Source organism: Odocoileus virginianus, chromosome 3, assembly GCF_023699985.2.
Source record: "Odocoileus virginianus isolate 20LAN1187 ecotype Illinois chromosome 3, Ovbor_1.2, whole genome shotgun sequence".
NCBI classification, from domain to species: Eukaryota; Metazoa; Chordata; class Mammalia; order Artiodactyla; family Cervidae; genus Odocoileus; species Odocoileus virginianus.
The window spans coordinates 88,606,660-88,627,860 of NC_069676.1; the positions used below are offsets into that span (position 1 = coordinate 88,606,660).

General features: G+C 39.5%; 1 protein-coding gene and 1 pseudogene across 9 annotated transcripts in view; both read right to left on the reverse strand.

Annotated features, from left to right (window-relative positions):
• Positions 1–21,201, reverse strand: part of MCTP1 (multiple C2 and transmembrane domain containing 1) — a 545,955-nt gene that overhangs the window by 268,956 nt on the left and 255,798 nt on the right. The gene's annotated exons all lie outside the window — the stretch shown is intronic.
• Positions 12,573–13,457, reverse strand: LOC110124477 (small ribosomal subunit protein eS1-like; annotated as a pseudogene).

Consider the following 21,201-nt stretch of genomic DNA (forward strand, 5'->3'; position numbering starts at 1 on the left):
CCCCAGTTCGATTCCTGGGTCAGGAAAATCCCCTGGAGAAGGGTTAGGCTACCCACTCCAGTATTCTTGGGCTTCCCTTGAATCCACCTGCAATGCAGGAGGCCTGGGTTCGAATCCCTGGGTTGGGAAGATCCCCTGGAGAAGGGAAAGGCTACCTACTCCAGTATTCTGGCCTGGAGAATTCCCATAGTCCATGGGGTCACAAAGAGTCGGACATGACTAAGCGACTTTCACTTTCACATGATGCCCTAGGCACTGAGAATTCAACCAGATCATAAAATGAAGTCCCTTACTCCCAAGGAGCTTTGGTTGCAATGGAGGGAGACAGGCAAGGAGCCAATAGAGAGATAACGTAGCATGTAATGATAGATCTGGGAACCAACTGGACAGTCGAAGGGAGATGCTCTTTCATAGAGGAGATGGAGGAGAAGCCTCACCAATGCAATAGGGCAAAGCCATTATCTTCCAATGAAAAATAAAGTAATTTTTAGAAATGATGGAAAAAACAGACCTGAACCAATAAGGGAGTGTACTGGGGATAGGCTGTGAAGGATTCTAGAGTGGATAAAGCGAGTGACCTGGAAAGAGAGGCGTGGGAGAGGAAATGAGAACTTGGGGGGACATGGAGCTGGGTGGTGACAGAGCATGCGGGACTCTACAGAGCTTGGTAAGGACGGGGGCTTCAAGTGAGTTAAAACAGAAGAACAAAGGAATCAATAGATAAAAATATTTTAAGATTGCCTTGTATCATGTCAAATGGTCAGCCTTTTATTAGGGAATATACCAACATAAAAACAGAATATACTCAAAGGGCCAATTATAAAAGGGCAAATATAGTGTTTTCTTAAACTACTTGAAGTAATTTCTAAATTTAAGACTAACTAGTTTGAAAACTGTTGACAAAGTCAACTTCAAGGTTAATACTGCATGCACAGAGAATATGAACTTTTACATTCATCTTTATATCTACACTACATCCTCTGAAATTTAGATTTATGAACTATATATTACAATATAGTTGTTTTTAGAATATTTTATGACTCCTGTTAATGTCAATACTGTCTTGAAAGCAGAATGGTAACATCAAATGAGATTTGGCAACACACATCATCACTAAAATATCATATTTAGGGCAATGAAAAGTTATGAAATGTTTATGGCTTGCCCAACACATAATGAGATAGCTGTTGTTGGGAGCTGGTGGTAAATGTCTCCCCTACTGTGGTAGGCAGAATTCTAAAATGCACCCCCAAGATTTCTTGTCCCAGTCCCTGGGCTGTGAATATAACATATGTCTGATTACTACTGCTTATATGACAAAAGGAACTTTCAGATGTAATTAAGATTACTAATCCATTGATTTCAAATTCATCAAAAGGGAGATTATGAGGGTGGGCTTAACCTAATCTCCTTTCAAAGCACAGGAGTTTTGTTACCTAATTGCAAAAAGGAAAATCAGATTTGAAGTATGAGGGGGATTTTGCTCCCTGTTTAGTAACTTCACTGGTGGCTCAGATGGAAAAGAGTCTGCCTGCAATGAGGGAGACCTGGGTCAAGAAGATCCCCTGGACAAGGGCATGGCAACCCACTCCAGTATTCTTGCCTGGGAAATCCCATGGACAGAGGAGCCTGGCAGGCTACAGTCCATGGGATCACAAAGAGTTGGACATGACTGAATGACTGACACTTAAATTTGCTCCCTGTTGGCAGCTTGAAGATGGAGGGAGTCACAAGGAGAAAGCCTAAGACTGGCCTCTAGGAGTTCAAAAAATCCCCTGGCTGGCAAACAGCAAGAAAACATGGACTTCAGACCTCTAGTTGCAAGGAACTGAATTTTGTCAATACCAAGAATGAACTTGGAAGAGGACCCTGAGGCACCAGTTTTGAAAGTTAATCTTAGCTGATACCTTAACTTTGACCTTGTGAGATTCTGAGCAAAGAACCTAGTTAGACCATGCCCAGGTTCCTGACCTATCCAGAATCTACAATCCACCTATTAAATAGATGTTGTTTTAAGTTGCTAAACTCATGGAAATTAGTTAGTAATCAGTAGAAAAATAGTAAGTCTACCTTGAAGAACATATTTATGATGTAGTTTGAGAAATTTTTTAAAGCTAGAAGGAAATTAGTTGAACATAATAAAAGACTTGCTTATAAAGCATATCAATGTATTGCCTAGAGGGCTGTCTAAGCTGCCATGACAAAGAGATAAAAAAAATACAGTGAACTAAACTAAGGAAATTCATTTCATCCACAGAAAATCACGCAGGGAAAGGTAATCCTAAACTAATACAACAATTCCATCATTCTCACTGTATGGCTTCTGACCCTTGGTCCAAGACAGCTAGTCTTTTTTTACCTCCAGCTTTATTGAGAATAACTGACATACAGTATTATGTGAGTTTAAGGTACATGATTTGACATATGCATATACTGTGAAAATGATTGTCATAATAAGGTTAGTTAACACATCTGTCACCTCACAGTTTGTGTGTGTGTGGTGAGGACAATTATATTCTCTAAGAAACTTTCAAGTATACAAAACAATATTATTAACCACAGTCACCATGGTGTACATTAGACCCCCAGTACTTAGTAATCTAGACAGCATATTAAAAAGCAGAGACACTACTTTGCCAACAAAGGTCCGTCTAGTCAAGACTATGGTTTTTCCAGTGGTCATGTATGGATGTGAGAGTTGGACTATAAAGAAGGCTGAACACTGAAGAACAGAAGCTTTTGAACTGTGGTGTTGGAGAAGACTTGAAGTCCCTTGGACTACAAGGAGATCCAACCAGTCCATCCTAAAGGAGATCAGTCCTGGGTGTTCACTGGAAGGACTGATATTGAAGCTGAAACTCTAATACTTTGGCCACCTGATGCGAAGAGCTGAAGACCCGGATGCTGGGAAAGATTGAAGGCAGGAGGAGAAGGGGACAACAGAGGATGAGATGGTTAGATGGCATCACTGACTCAATGGACATGAGTTTGGGTAAACTTCGGGAGTTGGTGATGAACAGGGAGGCCTGGCGTGGTGCAGTCCATGGGGTAACAAAGAGTTGGACACGACTGAGCGACTGAACTGACTGAACTGAACTTAGTAATCTTATAACTGGAAGTTTGTATCCCTCAATCCTCATCACCCATTTCTTCAATCTCCCAGCCTCTGGCAACTGCCAATCTATTCTCTACTTTCTGAGTTATGATTTTTAGGTGCCATATAGTAGTGAAATTATATAGTATTCAAGACAACTCTTGTTCTCCTCATCTCCCAACTGGAAGGAAGATAGAAGAGGGCTAGAGAAACATTTGTGTGCGAAATCCCATGGACAGAGAAGCCTGGTGGGCTACAGTCCTTGGGTTGTAAAAGAGTCAGACAAGACTCAACAACTAACAAAAACAAGAAGCTGCACCCGCACCACCCCCACCCCACCCCCACCCCCCCCCCCCCAAAGTAACACATACAGCTCTGCCTACATCTTACTGGCCAAAACATAGAACTTAGCTGCCAGTGAGGTTGGTAAGTTGCCAACTCTAGCTGAGAAAACTCTTAGCGAAGTGAAGTCGCTCAGTCGCGTCCGACTCTTTGCAACCCCATGGACTGTAGCCTACCAGGCTTCTCCGTCCATGGGATTTTCCAGGCAAGAATACTGGAGTGGGGATCCATTTCCTTCTCCAGGAGATCTTCCCGACCCAGGGATCGAACCCAGGTCTCCTGCATTGTAGGCAGGCGCTTTACCGTCTGAGCCACCAGGGGAGTCAACACATGGGAGCTCTAGGATGAAAGACGTAGGGGAAGGATGGTGGTGGGCAACAAGCAGTCTCTGCCACAATCAAACGATGAACTGTGGGAGCGAGTCAGGTATCTACTCCCTCCAGACGCTTCCCAGTTAGACCTCAATCTATTTTCTAGATTCCAGATTTAAAGCAAAAGATGAGTGATTTCTCTTTTAAGTAACAGTCTTCCAAATATTTAAACCAGGTTGTCAGCATCCTCCATACACTTGCAGACTTACTACTCTCGGATCCTTCTCCTACTCTTCTCTAGTTATCATTTCTTATGATCTTAAATTCTCTGGGCTAATTTTTGCTTGTCAGGAAATCCTTTAAAATATAGCTTTCAGCAAAGAACATAGTCCTTAGTGAAAGGTTCCTGGCTACCAACTTGAGTTGTCCAAGAGGACAAGTGTGTATACACAAAATGGAATATTATTCAGATTTAGAATAGAAAGATATAATTCCATCCTTGTCCCTTTAAGTGTTTCAACCCACCAGTGAACCAATGCATGAATCTGGAAGTCATTAAACTAAATGAAATAAGATAGACACAGAATGACAGATCTTTCATATTATCACTTATACACTGCATCTAAAAATGTCAGACTCATAATAACAGAGTAGAATGTTGGTTACCAGGTGATAGGGGTGGGGTAAATGGAAAGATGTTAGTCAAAGGATATAAACTGTCAGTTATAAGGTAAATAAGTTCTAGAGACCTAAGTATAGCATGATGATTATAACACATTAATAATGTATTAGTACATTATACTATACCTAATAAATAATATTGTAATACATTAAAAATAATGTATCATATACTTGAAATTTGCTAAGAGAGTATATTTCAAAGGCTCTCACCACAAAATAGAAGGATAACTATATGAGGTGATGGATATGCTAATTAGACTGTTTGGGATAATCTTTTCACAATATATACATATATCAAAAGATCACATTGTTTCAACTCTACTTCAGTTAAAAACACATTACACTGTATACTTTAAATACATAAAATTTGCATCAATTATACTTCAGGAAAGATGGGGAAAATAATATTTTATGGACAATAAGCAAATCTTAGTGATCTTAAGAGGCAAATCCAACAAACTAATTTGATCAAGCAATCAAAAATTGGAGAAAAAAGTACATAAGTTATAGATGTAATGAAGTACCTTCTCTAGTGATTGAGCAATACCTCCTCTTTCCTTAATAACACAGGCCAGTGAAACAGACTATGTCAATATGTGATTGACATATATGGTCCATATAGGATATTGACATTAAATTGATAATTGACTACTATGTTGCTGCTGTTCAGTCACTAAGTCGTGTCTGACTTTTTGCAACGTCATGGACTGTAGCATGGCAGGATGTCCCATCCTTCACTCTCTCCTGGAGTTTGCCCAAACTCATAGTAATTGATAACTGAGTATGTTGATAATTAAATATGAATGTCCACTGAAATGAGACAAATGAGTTTTTGAAGCCCCATGCATTAATGTCTTCAATTTCTGTTTTATTAGAAATGAGATGTATTTGTTATTTTTTCTCCTCTTTAAATTTTCACATCTACCATCCCTATTTGGGAATATCAGGTGGAGATCAAAGGCCTTGCCCTAAGGACTGGCCACAATGCTACCACCATCAACATATCATGTATGTACAAACTCTTCTAGTTCTGGAGCTTCTTTTCATCTAGAAAATGAAATTCCAAACCCATGTTATACTCTCTAATTTTTCATTGATTTCTGTTTGAGATAGTTACTTAAATTCTGCCTATTGAAATCTCAAAACATGTGCTGAGTGTTCTGGCTTTTTCTGGCTCTATAGCCAGAATGAAGTTCTGAAAGTATGAAAAATAAAAATGTTAGAAACACAGGATGTGACTGTCATCATTTTTATTTTTTTCCCTTGCACAGCTAGATAAATAGTCTGCTCTTATTTGTCTCAACCTTTACTTCTCCACTTCTCTCTTGTTTTCCATGTTTTGTAGCAAAGTATCCACTTTGGCATGTGTCATCATGGGCTTCTGCAAAACTTCGGTTCTTTGATCATCATCTGTTTTACTAACGATGTAGTAAAAGGTGGTTGTTACTCCTTCCCTGATGACAAGTTGTTCAAAGTTCAAAACACCTTAGCACTGTGATTAGGTTCATTTGTGGTTGCTACTTTTATTAATATAGATAATATCTATCACCTGAGTATTACAGAGTATTAGAGAGTATTACCTACTCTGTGCCAGGAATGATTCTTGTCCCTTTAGATGCTGCAACCCACCAACACTTCAAAATTATTTCTCACTATATTGTGTTATTATTTTATACTACTAGCTCAAACTGTAAAGAATCTACCTGCAGTGCAGGAGACCAGGGTTTGATCCCTGGGTCGGGAAGATCCTCTGGAGAAGGGAATGGCAATCCACTCCAATATTCTTGCCTGGAGAATTTCATGGACAGAGGAGCCTGGTGGGCTACAGTTCGTGGGGTTGCAAAGAGTTGGACACGACTGAGCAGCTCACACACACACACACACACACACACACACGTTCTCTTACTGATAGTTATGATTATTATTGACATCGCTGTCACCCGTGTTACTCCCAACTCAGGAATCTGCAGGGCTGCTGCGTTGCAGAACTCCAGGCAGGAAGGGCGCTTCCTTGAACTGGCAGCCTGCCAGGCACCACACGGACCAGGTGCTCAGCCTGGCACTGTGGGATCTGATTTTCTAACATTTGTACAACTTCATGCTTTTATGCGTTCTTTTTCACATCCCTGGTTTTCTAAGCAGTTCTTCTGACCTGTGTTAAAGTTCAACTCTGGAAAAGGCAATATTTACAGTCTATTTTTTTTTTTTAAGAGAATACAAATTGAAAGCGGAGTCTGTCTTAGGGTGGCACAGGGAATCATATTTCAGGGGCAAGACAACAGAGCAGAGGTCCTTTAATGATGCGTGATGTGGGTTACACCCTGGGACTCCTCCAGATGACCACCAGCAGCGCCTGCATACCCTGAACGCATGACGAGTATAAACAGAAAACAGCAGTACCCTCGGTCACTTGTGTTTAGGAGGTAGTGCAGTATTTTTTGATACATCAAATAAATGATTCCAAGAAAAGCCCAAAGCTTTCAGTGTTACACAGAAGATCACTTAAGAGAGTTTCCGAATTTTATGGGCTGACTCTGTTTGCTTTAGACTTTCACCTTTAATTATATTCTCATTATAGAAGTATGCACAAATCATAAAGTGCAAACAACTCACTTCCTCTTTGCTCCAGTCTGACACATTAATCCGGGACAGTGTAACAAGGCTCAGGAGAAGCCAAAGAACTGCACTCAAATTTCAGCAATATTACTCTCCTAGGCTAGTGATGCTTATTTATATGTTTCAATTGACTGATTTTCTTTCAAGTTGTGTCACTATAAATTTATTAAAGCAGTTTCTTCCAAGCTAAGGCAAGTCTACTTTTCATGGATATGAAAAGCACTGAGTGAGTGAGTATATGCTGAAGGTTTATATTAATATTTACTTTTGAGACAGAGATATATCTTTTAAAAATACCTTTATGTTTACAGATGTGGAGACCTTTGACTTTTTTTTTTTCTGGGCTGATTTATAAATCCTCACAGAACAGCAGTGTACTTTTTCTGAGTCATTTCAATTTTCCCTAACATCCCCATTTCCATTTAGAATGTGACAACTGATTTCTATTGTATTCAAATGGTTGCTACCTGAAGAACTAACGAATATATTTTCTCAATGTTAATGTTTTAGTGAAAGGAAAGTGCCCTTTAGCAATTCTGTTCATTGGATGCTGTAGAACTGGTTTTTTAGAAGTTGGTTTTTGAAAACAACTTGGCATCTGATAATTCCATATGTTAACTTCTTTGATTCTCTACCTCCAGCCTCATCAAGGAAAACTTTTTAAGATTTGGTTTAAGTTCCATGGCTCAAAAAATTTATTTTTAAAGAGTATTTTCCAGAAAGGTTGATACAGGCTGGACCATGTAGAAGGAGAAACAAAGAAGGTACCTTTTGTCTCTCTCCTTAGCTTAGATGCTATGTTAGTTTTCTATTACAGTGTAACACATTACCATAAATGCAATGGCTTAAACATACATTTACCATCCATCTCCAGGTTTCTGTAGGCCAGACTTTACTTAACAGGGAGCTGGGCTCAGGGTTTCACTAGACTGCAGTCAAGTATCAGCTTGGCTGAGTTCCTATGTGGACCGAGTGATTTTCTAAGCTCATTCAGGATGTTGGCAGAATTCAGTTCCTTGCAGCTATAATACTGAAATCCTTACTTCCTAGAGGTCATGCCTCTCCATATTCAGTTCATAACATGGGTGTCTGCTGCTGCTTCTTTTATTTTATAAGTTTAGGTGGACAGGGCTTCCCTGGTAGATCAGGTGGTAAAGAATCTGCCTGCAATGCAGGAGACCTGAGTTCAGGAAGATCTTTTGGACAGAGATCTCTGGACAGACAGACAGAGGAGCCTGGTGGGCTAGTCTGTGGGGTCGCAAAGAGTCAGACTTAACAGAGTGACCGACACATTCAGGTGAACAGTCTTTTAATTTGACATCTGTAGACACTACAAAGTGATCACCATCGCAGGTCTAGCTACCATCCATCACCATATAGTTGACCCCCTTCTCCCGTTTCACACACCTCTCCTCACCTGCTTCCCCTCTGGTAATCAGTACTCCTTCCTCTGTATCTTTTGTTTGTTTTGCTTTTTTAGATTTCACAGATGAGTGAAATCATTTTACAGTTCCACGCTCCATCTGACTTATTTAACTTAGCATAACACCAGATCTGTGTTGGAGCAGATGCTGTTGGTGCCCAGCCATCTCCTGTCCGCAGTCGGTTTTCCTAAACGCCAAAGTTCCATCTCTTCTTCAAGCACTTACGGTTTTACGAGAATGTTTGGCCTGTGTGTGTGGCAGCCCACAGGTGCCAGAACCTTGGGAGCAGGCCTTAGCAAGTGCAAATTAGGAATGTCAAATAAATAGCCGGCCTTCTCGGCTTCTCACTGAAACTTGTTGGGGGCATCCATACCACGTTCCAGAGGTCCCTAAGGTAATCTGCCTCTTTGTCCAGCCTCTTCTGGCCTCCTTCCTTCCCTGTCTCATCCTCACCCTTACTGCTGTGTTCCCAGATTATTTCACAGAGAAGCACAAATCCCTGTTAGGCTATGCTTTTGGAGACCCCAACCTAAAGCACAGCTCTTTTCTTCTATTACAGCCTGCTATTAAGATGTGAAAGTAAATTGACTGAAGTCTGAGAATTTTTTAAATTTGAATGTACTTTTTTTGGAAAAGCAATTTCTTTCAGTTATTCTTATAATTTATACTAAGAGTCTTTAGTACAAAATAAAGCTTCGTTCATTCTTTTCTAAATTTAATGAGGAACTGTTCCTCGATAATTTTGTCAAGAGATAATGTATTCTCAAAACTTGAGAAAATTTAGAAAAGCACAGTTATACAACTTTGCAGTCATTGACTTAGTGCCTTTTGTGACAAAACTGTAATCTTTCAAAATTTGAAACAACCCACTTTCCCACATCTGAAAGCTGTTTGTGAGTGACAAATTGGTCGTTTTTTTAACAGTGAAGAAAATTTCACTTTAGACTATAATTGTAAAACTTATACACACATTCACAGTGGACAGCATCCATCCATGCTTAACAGAAAGGTAAAACAAATAACTAGGGCATAATAAATGATGAACTATAGGCTATGAGTGCCTCCTTTCACCCAGAACCATTGTCTTTCTTTTCTTTTCTGGTTGTGCCACATAGCCTATGCGATCTCACTTCCCTGACCAGTGAATGAACCTGTGCCCCAGCACTGGAACTGCCAAGCCTTAGCCACTGGACTGGATATTGTGAGGGCCCAGGATGACCCATGACCCACTATCCACCAAATCATACAGACTGTCAGTAATATACCACTTAATGTACAACTGGCAGAACAGCTCTCAGAACTTTTTGAAAGGCTGTTCCCAGGTGATAACCCTCAATTTAGCTCAAACAAAAGTCTCCATTTCTCTCTGAGATCATCTAATTTTTTGTCAATAAAATAAATATAAATATTAAAAACTTATCAATAAATCATTCTTAGGAGTGAATCTTTAAATTGGCTTGCCAGAGCCTTTCTATTTGCAAAACAGTTAATAAATTTCTGATATCACCTCATAACTAAATTGACTGGAACTAGCCACAAATCTTATAGGACACACAGACAGCCTGCTTCAGAGGAACGTTGAAGTCAAGCAGACATCAACCTCTAAATCAAGGAACAACACAAGAACACTCAAGATTCCTTCAGTTTCCCTGACCTTCCTCTTTAAGAGCAGCTATGGGTCATGTATGGATGTGAGAGTTGGACTGTGAAGAAAGCTGAGCGCAGAAAAATTGATGCTTTTGAACTATGGGTTGGAGAAGACTCTTGAGAGTCCCTTGGACTGCAAGGAGATCCAACCAGTCCATCCTGAAGGAGATCAGTTCTGGGAGTTCATTGGAAGGACTGATGCTGAAGCTGAAACTCCAATACTTTGGCCACCTCATGCGAAGAGTTGACTCATTGGAAAAGACCCTGATGTTGGGAGGGATTGGGGGCAGGAGTTTGAGTAAAGTCTGGGAGTTGGTGATGAACAGGGAGGCCTGGCGTGCTGCGATTCACGGGATCGCAAAGTCAGACACGACTGAGCGACTGAACTGAACTGATGACCAACAAACAACTAGACTTTTCAAAAACATGGCAATTTCAGCTCATGTCCAAACTCCCTGATGTCATAGTCTAGGGGCAATTTGAAAGGGCTCTTGTGCTGGGGTTGTATGGCATCCTGCCATCCAACTTTAGACCTGGGAGAAGTGAGGTGAACCTAAAGGCCTGAACATGACTGGAGGGCAAGTTTGATATCTAGAGGACGTCAGAGTCTCCAAGAAGGAGAGCCCAGAATGACTTCACTGGTTTCTAGAGAATGATTTTGTTGTTATTCAGTCACTCAGTCGTGTCCGACTCTTTGCAACTCCATGGGCTGCAGCACACCAGGCTTCCCTGTCCATTACCAACCCCCAGAGCCTGCTCAAACATGTCCATCGAGTCAGTGATGCCATCCAACTATCTCATCCTCTGTCATCCCCTTCTCCTGCCTTCAATCTTTCCCCACATCAGGGTCTTTTCTAGTAAGTCAGCTCTTCACATCATGTGGCCAAAGCATTGGAGCTTCAGCTTCAGCATCAGTCCTTCTAATGAACATTGAGGACTGATTTCCTTTAGGGTGGACTGGTTGGATCTCCTTGCAGTCCAAGGGACTCTCAAGAGTCTTCTCCAACACCACAGTTCAAAGGCACTGATTCTTCAGTGCTCAGCCTTCTTTATGGTCCAACTCTCACACCCAAACATGACTACTGGAAAAACCATAGCTTTGACTAGATGGACCTTTGTCAGCAAAGTAATGTCTCTGCTTTTTAATGTACTGTCTAGGTTTGTCATAGCTTTTCTTTCAAGGAGCAAGCATCTTTTAATTTCATGGCTGCAGTCACCATCTGCAGTGATTTGGAGCCCAGAAAATAAAGTCTGTCACAGGAGAAAATCTGTGGTCCTTGAGTTGTATTTGAGGAGTTCCATGTGCCTATCTGCTGTATCCCTGGAAAGGAAGTCTAGGGTGAACAGACCCCGTCACTGAAGTCTTTGGGCAGTACCACCTCTAGGAGCTTTTTTCATATATGGTTTGGGACCGTAGTTTCATTTAACTTGTCAACTGAAAAAATGCACAATCAGAAAGTTGAGAGTTATGTTTTATTCAATGAACCAAACTGAGGATTTAGCCTTGGGAGGCGGCCTCTCAGATAGCTCTGAGTCAGGGGAACTGCTCCTCCAAGGAGGTAAGGGAGGAGCCAGGATATATAGGAGTTTTTGCAACAAAGACCAAGTAGGAACATCAAAAGATTACTTTTAATTAAAGAAAACCAGACATCTCAAGTTAAGGGATTTAGGACTTTGCTATGTAAGGGACGATACAAGAGTTTGTGCTCAATGAAATCATTCCTTTGATATACATCTCAGCAATCGGGGGTCAGTGTCCTGTGTTTTCCCTTCCTGAGTCTTCATGGTCCATCCTTGGGGGTGGCTGCAGTGTGATTGCTTGAAGATTATACATCCTTTGTCTACTAATATTATTTATTAGTAAACAGGTGGGCAACATTATTTTTGTTGACAAACTGTTAGTTCAAATCATATGTAGACATTGGTTGGATGACTTTCTGATTGTGATTGTAGGTGACTATTTGTGTGTGTGTGTGTGTGTGTGTGTGTGTGTGTGTGTGTGTATGTATAATTGGTGAAACTCTTAGGACATTTACAACATCGGTTTTCAAACTTCAGCATGCATCAGTATTACCAAGAAGTTTCCTTAAAACCCAGACTGATGGACCCACCTCCAGAGTTTAGGATTGGGTAGACACAGGGTGGGGCCCAAAGATCCCAAAGTGATTCTGATGCTGCTGGTCTGGAGACTCAACTTTGACAATCACTGTTTTGTATCTACATCTGCCCATTTGACTAAGAGTATTTCTAAAAATTAAATTGTACATATTGTAAGACATCTCGCTAAATGAGTGAGTCTGCTTTGAAAATGAAAGGTGAAAAAAAAATGCAAGATGACAAAAGAATCTGATTGCTAATTTCGTAAGAACTTGAGAAAGAAAGGGATACTTTGTTACAGTATATAAACTAAATAAATAGCTCTAATTTTAAAACAAACAATTGAGCAGCATAACTTTCTTCCCTGGGGGTAAAAGAGCTATTCTCTAAACAATGCTAATGAGCAATTTTTCTTTTTTTTTTTCTGCCACAAATAAGATCTTTTATTTGTCACCATTAAGAGCCTGCATTTTAAACCGATTCTTGGACTGGTGGCTCGTATCCATCGGCTCGTTCAACTTTAGCACTTGTCTCGTCCCCAGTAGCTTTTCCAGAACTACTATCTTTACCATGTAGCCCCATGAGTTTTCCCAATTCAAATTTGGGCTTCTTCAGCATTTTTACTTTTCTAACGAAGACATCATGGAGTGGATAAATAGATTGGCAAGCCTTTTCTGTCTTTTCCAGTGCTATCTAGAATCAATTTATTGACCACCTCTTTCAAGTCATTTGTCTGCACCTCTCGGGTCATGATCTCCATCATCTTCTTGCGGATCTGGTGCACCTGCTGGTGCTGGGTGTAAGGGGTCTTCTGGATCTGATTGTTGTGCTTTTTAGTAAAACCCACACAGAACAGACGAAGCAAGTAATCATCGGTAGTCTTGACATCAATGTGAGCTTCAATCATGGTCTGCCATTTTTGTCACAGGTAAGATTCATACCATGAAAACTGGCCAGGCAGTTTTTGCCCTGAACATCCTCAGTAATTAGCTTGAATTTTCTAAATGCTACTTCATCATTCTGCAGATCAGCAAGACTCATTTCAAAAACATGACCTTTGAGGCCATCAGATGCAATTTTGATTCCTTGAGTTCTCGTGACCAGTGTTTTCCCAATATTCCTTATATTGAACATAGCTGGTGCTTTCACATCATACCAATCTTTTTAAGAAAATGGGTCAACCACTTTCTCCTTGGCTCCCTTTCTGCCTCCTTTCGTAAGGCACTTGTTCTTGCCGACCACCATGGTGCCGCTCAAAGACCCCAAAGGGCACGAGCAATTTTTCTTTTTGACAATGTGCCTTTACTGTTTCCAGAGGGAAATCAAGACCATACAGTTTGATTTAATAGAGCACACATTTTGATTGGTCTAGAGATTAATTTTGCTGATGTTCAGTCCCTAAGTCACGTTCGACTCTTCGCGAACCCACGGAATGCCACACACCAGGCTCCTCTATCCTCCACTAGCTGCCTAAGTTTGCTCAATGTCACGTCCATTGACTTCATGATGCTATCTATCTACCTCTTCCCCTGCCATTCCCAGTGCACATAAATTTGGAACCAGGAGTCTCAAACATCCTGTTCCCACATAAATGGAACAAAAAAGTGCTCAAAGAGAATGGTGGTTTTAGTTATTGGGTGTCTTGGTTGCTGAAATAAAGTGAAGAACAAGACACATGTTAACAGCCCACCCTTAAAAAACCTTTTTATCATCAGACTTTACGGCAAGAGTTAAAGACAGTATTCCTTGGTAAATAAGTATTAATTATAAAAAAATTCTTCAAGCTGACAAGTACTCGATATTCCTGACCACAGAAAATACTTGAATAACTTAAATTGTTTTGTTAAACTTAGCTAAAAAGACAGCTAAATGTGTTCTCTTTGCCTGTATGAGAGCCATATATAACATAACCTTTAGTTCATGTAAATCATGTTTATTTTACAATAGGAAACTGGAAATTTTGCATGCTTGTCTTATAGAACAGGCAAGTGGTCATTAATTATACTAAATTAAAGAGTGCACGGGTATAAGCATGCATGTAACTAAATTGAATTACAATAAGTAGCACCTGTGTTTTTTTTAAAACATGAATGTTTTAAACTTTAGGCAGTGCTGCATGCTATTTCATTTGGATTCTTTGACTAAAGTTTTAGGATTCTGATAAGTTTTTAATATCAAATGTAGTTGTACTGTTTTGTGTACTTAAACTAAAATAGAGACAAGAGTAAAGGTATCTGATCACCACTGAATGTTTTTTTTTAAAAATAGGCTTTATATTTTAGGGGTATTAGGTTTATAGCAAAACTGAATGGAAAGTAGAGAGTTTCACATGCCCTTTCCTCCTACACAGGTATACCCTCCCCAACTATCAACATCCCCAACCAGAGCGGAACTTCGTACCAATGAACCTACCCTGGCACAATGTTATCACCCAAAATCCATAGATACATTGGGCTAAGTAGATTTTATGTCTGTATTCTTTCAGTATGTAAATATATTTGCAATATAAACAGCATCAAGTTATAAGGATAAAATTATTGCTGTAAAAAAGTGTTATGCTTTATAAAAGTATATTCAACCTCTAAAATTTATTATCTATCATTATTTCATATACATCTGTATATATTTAAAATATACACGTATTGAGGTAACTGAAAATTATTATTATTTTGTTTTTTGAAAATTATTTTTCACAGATATCAGATTAGTTGTTGCCAGGGACTAGGACTGTAGGGAAATAATTAGCCATAAAGGATCCTGAGGGAACTTTTTAAGGCAATGGAAATGGCCTATATTTTGATTTTGATGGTTGCTAAGACTGTATTTTTCTGTCAAATTGTAAGTTTTACTCTATGTAATTACTCTAATTACGTATCAATAAATTTAATCATACCTCAATAATCAGAATGGGAAAAGTTACATGAAATCATTTTTAAAAAGAAGTTTATGTATAATAGAGAACTAGTAGCTTAGAAAGAAAAATGGTCATTAAGTACTAGGACTGTTCTCAATACAAGGAGGTAAAAATGTATTGCTTTGTGCATAGAAGGAAGGTTTTGCCTCAACCAAACTGAATGCATACTTTCAAAAGAGTCTGCTTGTACTGTGATGTTGTGTATTTTATGACCATGGTCATTTATTTTTGAAAACAAGCAAACAGGGAGAATAATAAGGGTCTGGCATGTCTGTCATTGTTGTTGTTGTTGAGTTGCTCAGTCGTGTCCAATTCTCTCTGACCCCACGGACTCCCGCCAGGCTCCTCGGTCTGTGGGATTTCCAAGGCAAGAATACGGTCGTGTCTAGACAATCTAAAATCACTAAACTATTTATTGTTTTTCCTCTGTTACGGCTGCTGTAAAGTGTTGTTACTTTGACTGGAAACAGACAAGGTTGTAGCTACTTCTCATCCATGAGCACGTGTGTGCTCTGGTTTTGCTTTTCTTCCAAGGTCAGGCCCCCGAATTTGGACTAAGAAAGCTGACAGGGTGTTTTATGTCCAAAGCAACTTTTACGCTGCTTTACCAGCTGCTAGGTAACTCCAAAGCTCCAAGCCATCTCACCTTGAAACCCTTCTTGTGGCACTAGAGCAAGGAGGGGCCAACTGAGACAGTTAGATACAACATGAATGCCCTGTATTTTGTTAATGTTCTCAATGCTGGCCCCAGGGTGGGGAAAGCTTTTTCCCCTTCTTCGTGAGAATATGAGCTTTAATTAACTCTGTATCTCCCTATAACCCTCAGAAGACAGTATATCAACTATGATAGTATATCAACACAAGGTAAAAAGGATGCCCTGGTTGGTAAATTTCATCTGGAGTGGGAGAAGTAGAAGCATCTGTTAGGAAGCCATATCTTTGGGATTTCCAAATGTAATAATTCTTGTAACTGGGCAGGTCCCTGGAAACTATGCTTATGAAGCAGTTATAAGAGATTCTAGCTCCTATGAGAGAGAGGCTTTTATATCACAGAGGCTCCCACACTTGTTCAGTGTCATCTTATCTTTTTCCATCTGCACAGTGTTGCCTAGTAGCTAAGAAAAAGAACTCCTTGACTGCAGGGGCGACTTGCAGGTACAACCGGAGAGACAGCTGAGACTGACCTGCTGCTGAGCCATGGTTCCCGCCCGGCATATTCCTGAAGCGCTGCCAAGTGTGGCCTGGATGAACTTGTGGGTCTGATGTTCAGCTGAATGCAGGGGGTCAAAATGGGTATAGAACATACTTTTTGGACAGAGGAGCCTGGTGGGATACAGTCCAATGGGTTGCAAAGAGTTGTACACAACTTAGCGACTACACACAACATAATTCTTTTGGGGCATAGGGAAAATTCTTCAAAACAGAAAAGAAAAGCTTGGCCTACCCAAGGTCAGTTTTGTACCAATAAAGTATGAGTTTTGACATGATATTATAGACCCCATTGGGGTGAGGGGAAGCAAGTTCATACTCATGCACTCGGGATGACACAATGGCTGCAAATAAATTGACTTTGAGGAAGAATTTTATTTGTAGTTTTAAAATGCTTTTATGAACTGGACATGATTTAAATTTATGAATTTATGAATTGGTGCACACTTTATAGTATTGACTGCACGGCACCAGATATTTGCCAATGCCTTCACTGTCCATATTTTCCCTTTGGGTAACCATCACCTGATTACCTGTTGCCCAAAGCTTATGTGATCATTTCCAATAGGAGACTTTACTCTCTTTCATTTTGGTATGATTGGTTTGTATAATAAATTAACTAGAAGCATTCTATCTACTATCAACACATGGCCTCTGCTTTCCCCTCTTGCTTGCCTACAAGTTCCTGCTTAAGCTAAAGATTAGACATGTCTTTTGGAAAAATTAGAAAAAAAGGAAAAGGAAAAGGAAAAGGTGGGAGAAACAGAGATCAAATTGCCAACAACTGTTGGATCATTGAAAAAGCAAGAGAATACCAGAAAAACATCTACTTCTGATTTATTGATTATGCCAAAGCCTTTGACTATGTAGATCACAACAAGCTGTGGAAAATTCTTCAAGACATGGGCATACCAGACCACCTTAACTGCCTCCTGAAAAATCTGTATGCAGGTCAAGAAGCAACAGTTAGAACTGGACAAGGAACAACAGACTAGTTCCAAATTGGGAAAGGAGTATGTCAAGGCTGTATATTGTCACCCTGCTTATTTAATTTACATGCAGAGTACATTATGCAAAATGCTGGGCTGGATGAAACACAAGCTGGAATCAAGATTGCTGGGAGAAATATCAATAACCTCAGATATGCAGATGACACCACCCTTATGGCAGAAAGCAAAGAGGAACTAAAGAGCCTCTTGATGAAGGTGAAAGAGGAAAGTGAAAAAGCTGGCTTAAAACTCAACATTCAAAAAACCAAGATCATGGCATCAGGTCCCATCACTTCATGGCAAACAGATGGGGAAACAATGGAAACAGAGACTTTATTTTTTTGGGCTCCCAAATCACTGCAGATGGTGACTGCAGCCATGAAATTAAAAGACGCTTGCTCCTTGGAAGAAAAGCTATGACAAACCTAGACAGTATATTAAAGCAGAGACATTACTTTGTCAACAAAGGTCTGTCTAGTCAAGGCTATGGTTTTTCCAGTGGTCATGTATGGATGTGAGAGTTGGAGTATAAAGAAAGCTGAGCGCCGAAGAATTGATGCTTTTGAACTGTGGTATTGGAGAAGACTCTTGAGAGTCCCTTGGACTGCAAGGAGATCCAACCAGTCCATCCTAAAGGAGATCAGTCCTGAATGTTCATTGGAAGGACTGATGTTGAAGCTGAAACTCCAACACTTTGGTCAACTGATATGAAGAACTCACTCCTTGGAAAAGCCCCTGATGCTGGAAAGATTGAAGGCAGGAGAAGAAGGGGACAACAGAGGACAAGATGGTTGAATGACATCACCAACTTGATGGACATGAGTCTGAGCAAGCTCTGGGAGATGGTGATGGACAGGGAAGCCTGGCATACTGCAGTCCATGGAGATGCAAAGAGTCGGACATGACTGAGCGACTGAACTGAACTGAGAAAGTAAATCTCAGAAGTTGGTGAAGACTGTTGAGGCAGCCAAGAATAAACCCATGGCTGAGGTTTACAAATATAAGCTGAGACTGCCACCAAAAGAAATACTTGACAAAACTGATCTAGGGCACTTTGAAAGTTAAGATTTCCAAGACTATTTTGTTCCAAAACCAGATGACTTTGTGAAAGTAGACTGCTAACCCAAGATCAACAGAAAAAGAAACAGTACCTTGTAAAAGCAAAAAGAAACATATAACTGTAGTTATTTGCTTCAGAATATTGTTGCATTATTTTTATTGATTTATTGTATGATAAGCACTAATAAAGCCCAGTAGAACTTTTCACTGTCTACTAATTCCAAATTTAGAAGACTAATTTAGTGCTAACTAGAACGAATGCTGGCTCTTAAAATAATCTTAATTAATGAGCCTATAACCTTATATAAGTTTGACTATATCAAATAGTTGTACCAAAAATGTATACCCATTCTTATTTGGTAAATGGTGCCAATGACCTTTCAAAATTTATGAAAAAGGTAATTTTGTATACTTCATATGATCTAATTTCAGAGAACACATAACTAAATTCCTGAGAATATTTCTCTCTATAGGCACAATACACTGAAACCCATAAACACATAAAATCTCCTTTATCCTACATCGAGGAGAATATCCTTTAAGAAATCTAAATATGGAAAACACACACAAGTTAATCAACCTCAAGTGAATTTAAGAACACTATTTCTAATATTGGAACTCAGAGATGCACTTTTAAAATGAGTTAAGCTTAAAATCATCCTTTGTTAACAGATGCTGAATTAAATTATACTTATCATAAATTGAATTCATCTCTAAATAATAAAATCATATTTGAAATAAAAACCCACAAATGGCAAAGTCTATGCAGATTCTGAAGAAAATATGATATGTATCGGTTGGCCTTGTCTATCAACTCCTGAGAACACTATCAGGCATTAAATACAGTTCCTTTGGTGGGCCTTTTTACTTCTCATGGCAATGCAGGTTAAATAAAAATGTGTTGTTCTTCCAATCTAAGAATAATTAAGCAAAGCAAATTTGTAATCATAATAGCAGGAGAGATAGCACCTTTAAAAGTGGACCTAACGTCCTTAGGTGTGATACAACAGCATTTCATATGTGGAAACATCTTTGGAGTTTCTTCAGGAAATTGGTATAGGGTTTGCCCTATGGCTTAAGGAGTTCTGGATTGACATTCACTAAAAGATGGCATCTTTTGGCCAACCGAATTTTGAAGAAAGGAATACCTCCATGTAAGCAGTGCCGCAGACAGCCTAGAGAACAGCCACCAGGTTCTTTGCCTCTGGCTCAGGATAAAGGAAGTGCTAAGACTAATATAGGACTGCCCTGGTGATCCAGTAGTTATGAATCCATCTGCCAAGGCAGGGACATGGGTTCGATCCCTAGTAGGGGATGATTCCACATGCCTCAGGGCAACTAAGCTTATGCGCCACACTGCTGAGCACAGACCCTAGAGCCCGTGTTCGGCAACAAGAGGAGCAATCACATGAGCAGCCTGCGCAATCAGAGAAAGGCCCTGAGCAGGAACGAAGACCCAGAAGAGCCAGAAACGAGATTCTTATTTCAGAAAAGACCAGTATAAAAAGCTTTCTAACGAAAAGATATAGTCTAGGAGTCATTTACAAAACCTCAAGGTAGAAGTTCATTCTGAAGTTTTAGTAATTATACAGCTCTAGTTATATTAACATGAAACAAGGGAATCTTTATGTGTCAATGAGTCACCCTTTTGCACCTATGGAAATAAGGTGAACACAATAGAACATATGTGTTCTTCAGAAGCATATGCTATAAATGTATATATGCACATAGTGGATATATATTATGTGTGTGTGTGTGTGTATACATATATATTAGAGGCTTAAGATCATAGTGAAAAAGCTATCATTAAAACTGAGTCACTATCATTAAAAAAATTCCCAACGGTAGGAAAGTGGTGGAAGGTATAACATTAACATCTTTGCTTATGCTTGTGCCTATATTGAGTAAAACAAGCCTATGGTTGATTCCACCAATTGTAAGAAATGCAAAAATCAATTGACTAGCAACACATAAAATTCACAGCCTCAGCAGAGAAATGCAACATGACAGACCTTTTCTTGATCAAAATAGCTTGTTTAAAGACTGTGTAAACCTAAAGAAGGGGCTGCCAAGAAAAGTATCTCAGAGTCGCTCACTTACACATCTTTCGCTGGTGATATAAATTGCAATTTCCTTCTGGGGAAAAAAAGGAACACTCATGATGCTTAAATTTATGATCAATTTTAATGGAATTAAGAATTCTTTTCTAAGACTATGAATACACACTTTGTCTCTAAAATCAGGACCCTTGTGACAGTGAAATGAGAGAATATTAGCAATTATGCAAATCAAAAGTAAAAAAACCAAAACTGCCCCCAGGCAAGCCTGGATATATGGCAATCTTTCCATAAAAGAAATTCCCAAGGGTCAAAACCAAAGAGGACCCTAAATACCAAGCGGTGAATGAATGTGTGGGGTGGCAGCCACTCTTATGGCCAGTCCTATCCAGATTATAAATGTATGTACACATTAAACATTACTCCTGATACACAATACATCCTAGAAACATTACTATGCCTATCCATTCAGTGAATAAATCTCTCAAAGTTTTCATAAATCACATTCTAATAATAAAATAGCTGGCAGACTCTCTAACCTGAAAAGGGCTGTTTTTATACTTAGGTTATGTTTCACTTTTATCCAGATAATTTTTGAAACAGAAAAAAAAAAAAAGCTTTCTAATTCACTGTCTCAGATCTTGCTTTCTTAAAACTGGTATGAAGTTCTCAAGTAGTGAGGCTTTACCAAATAGTGAGAAAAGAGGCTTGTCAGGGGATAACCTTCTCAATCCTTTCCCATGTATCAGGTTTCTAAAGTT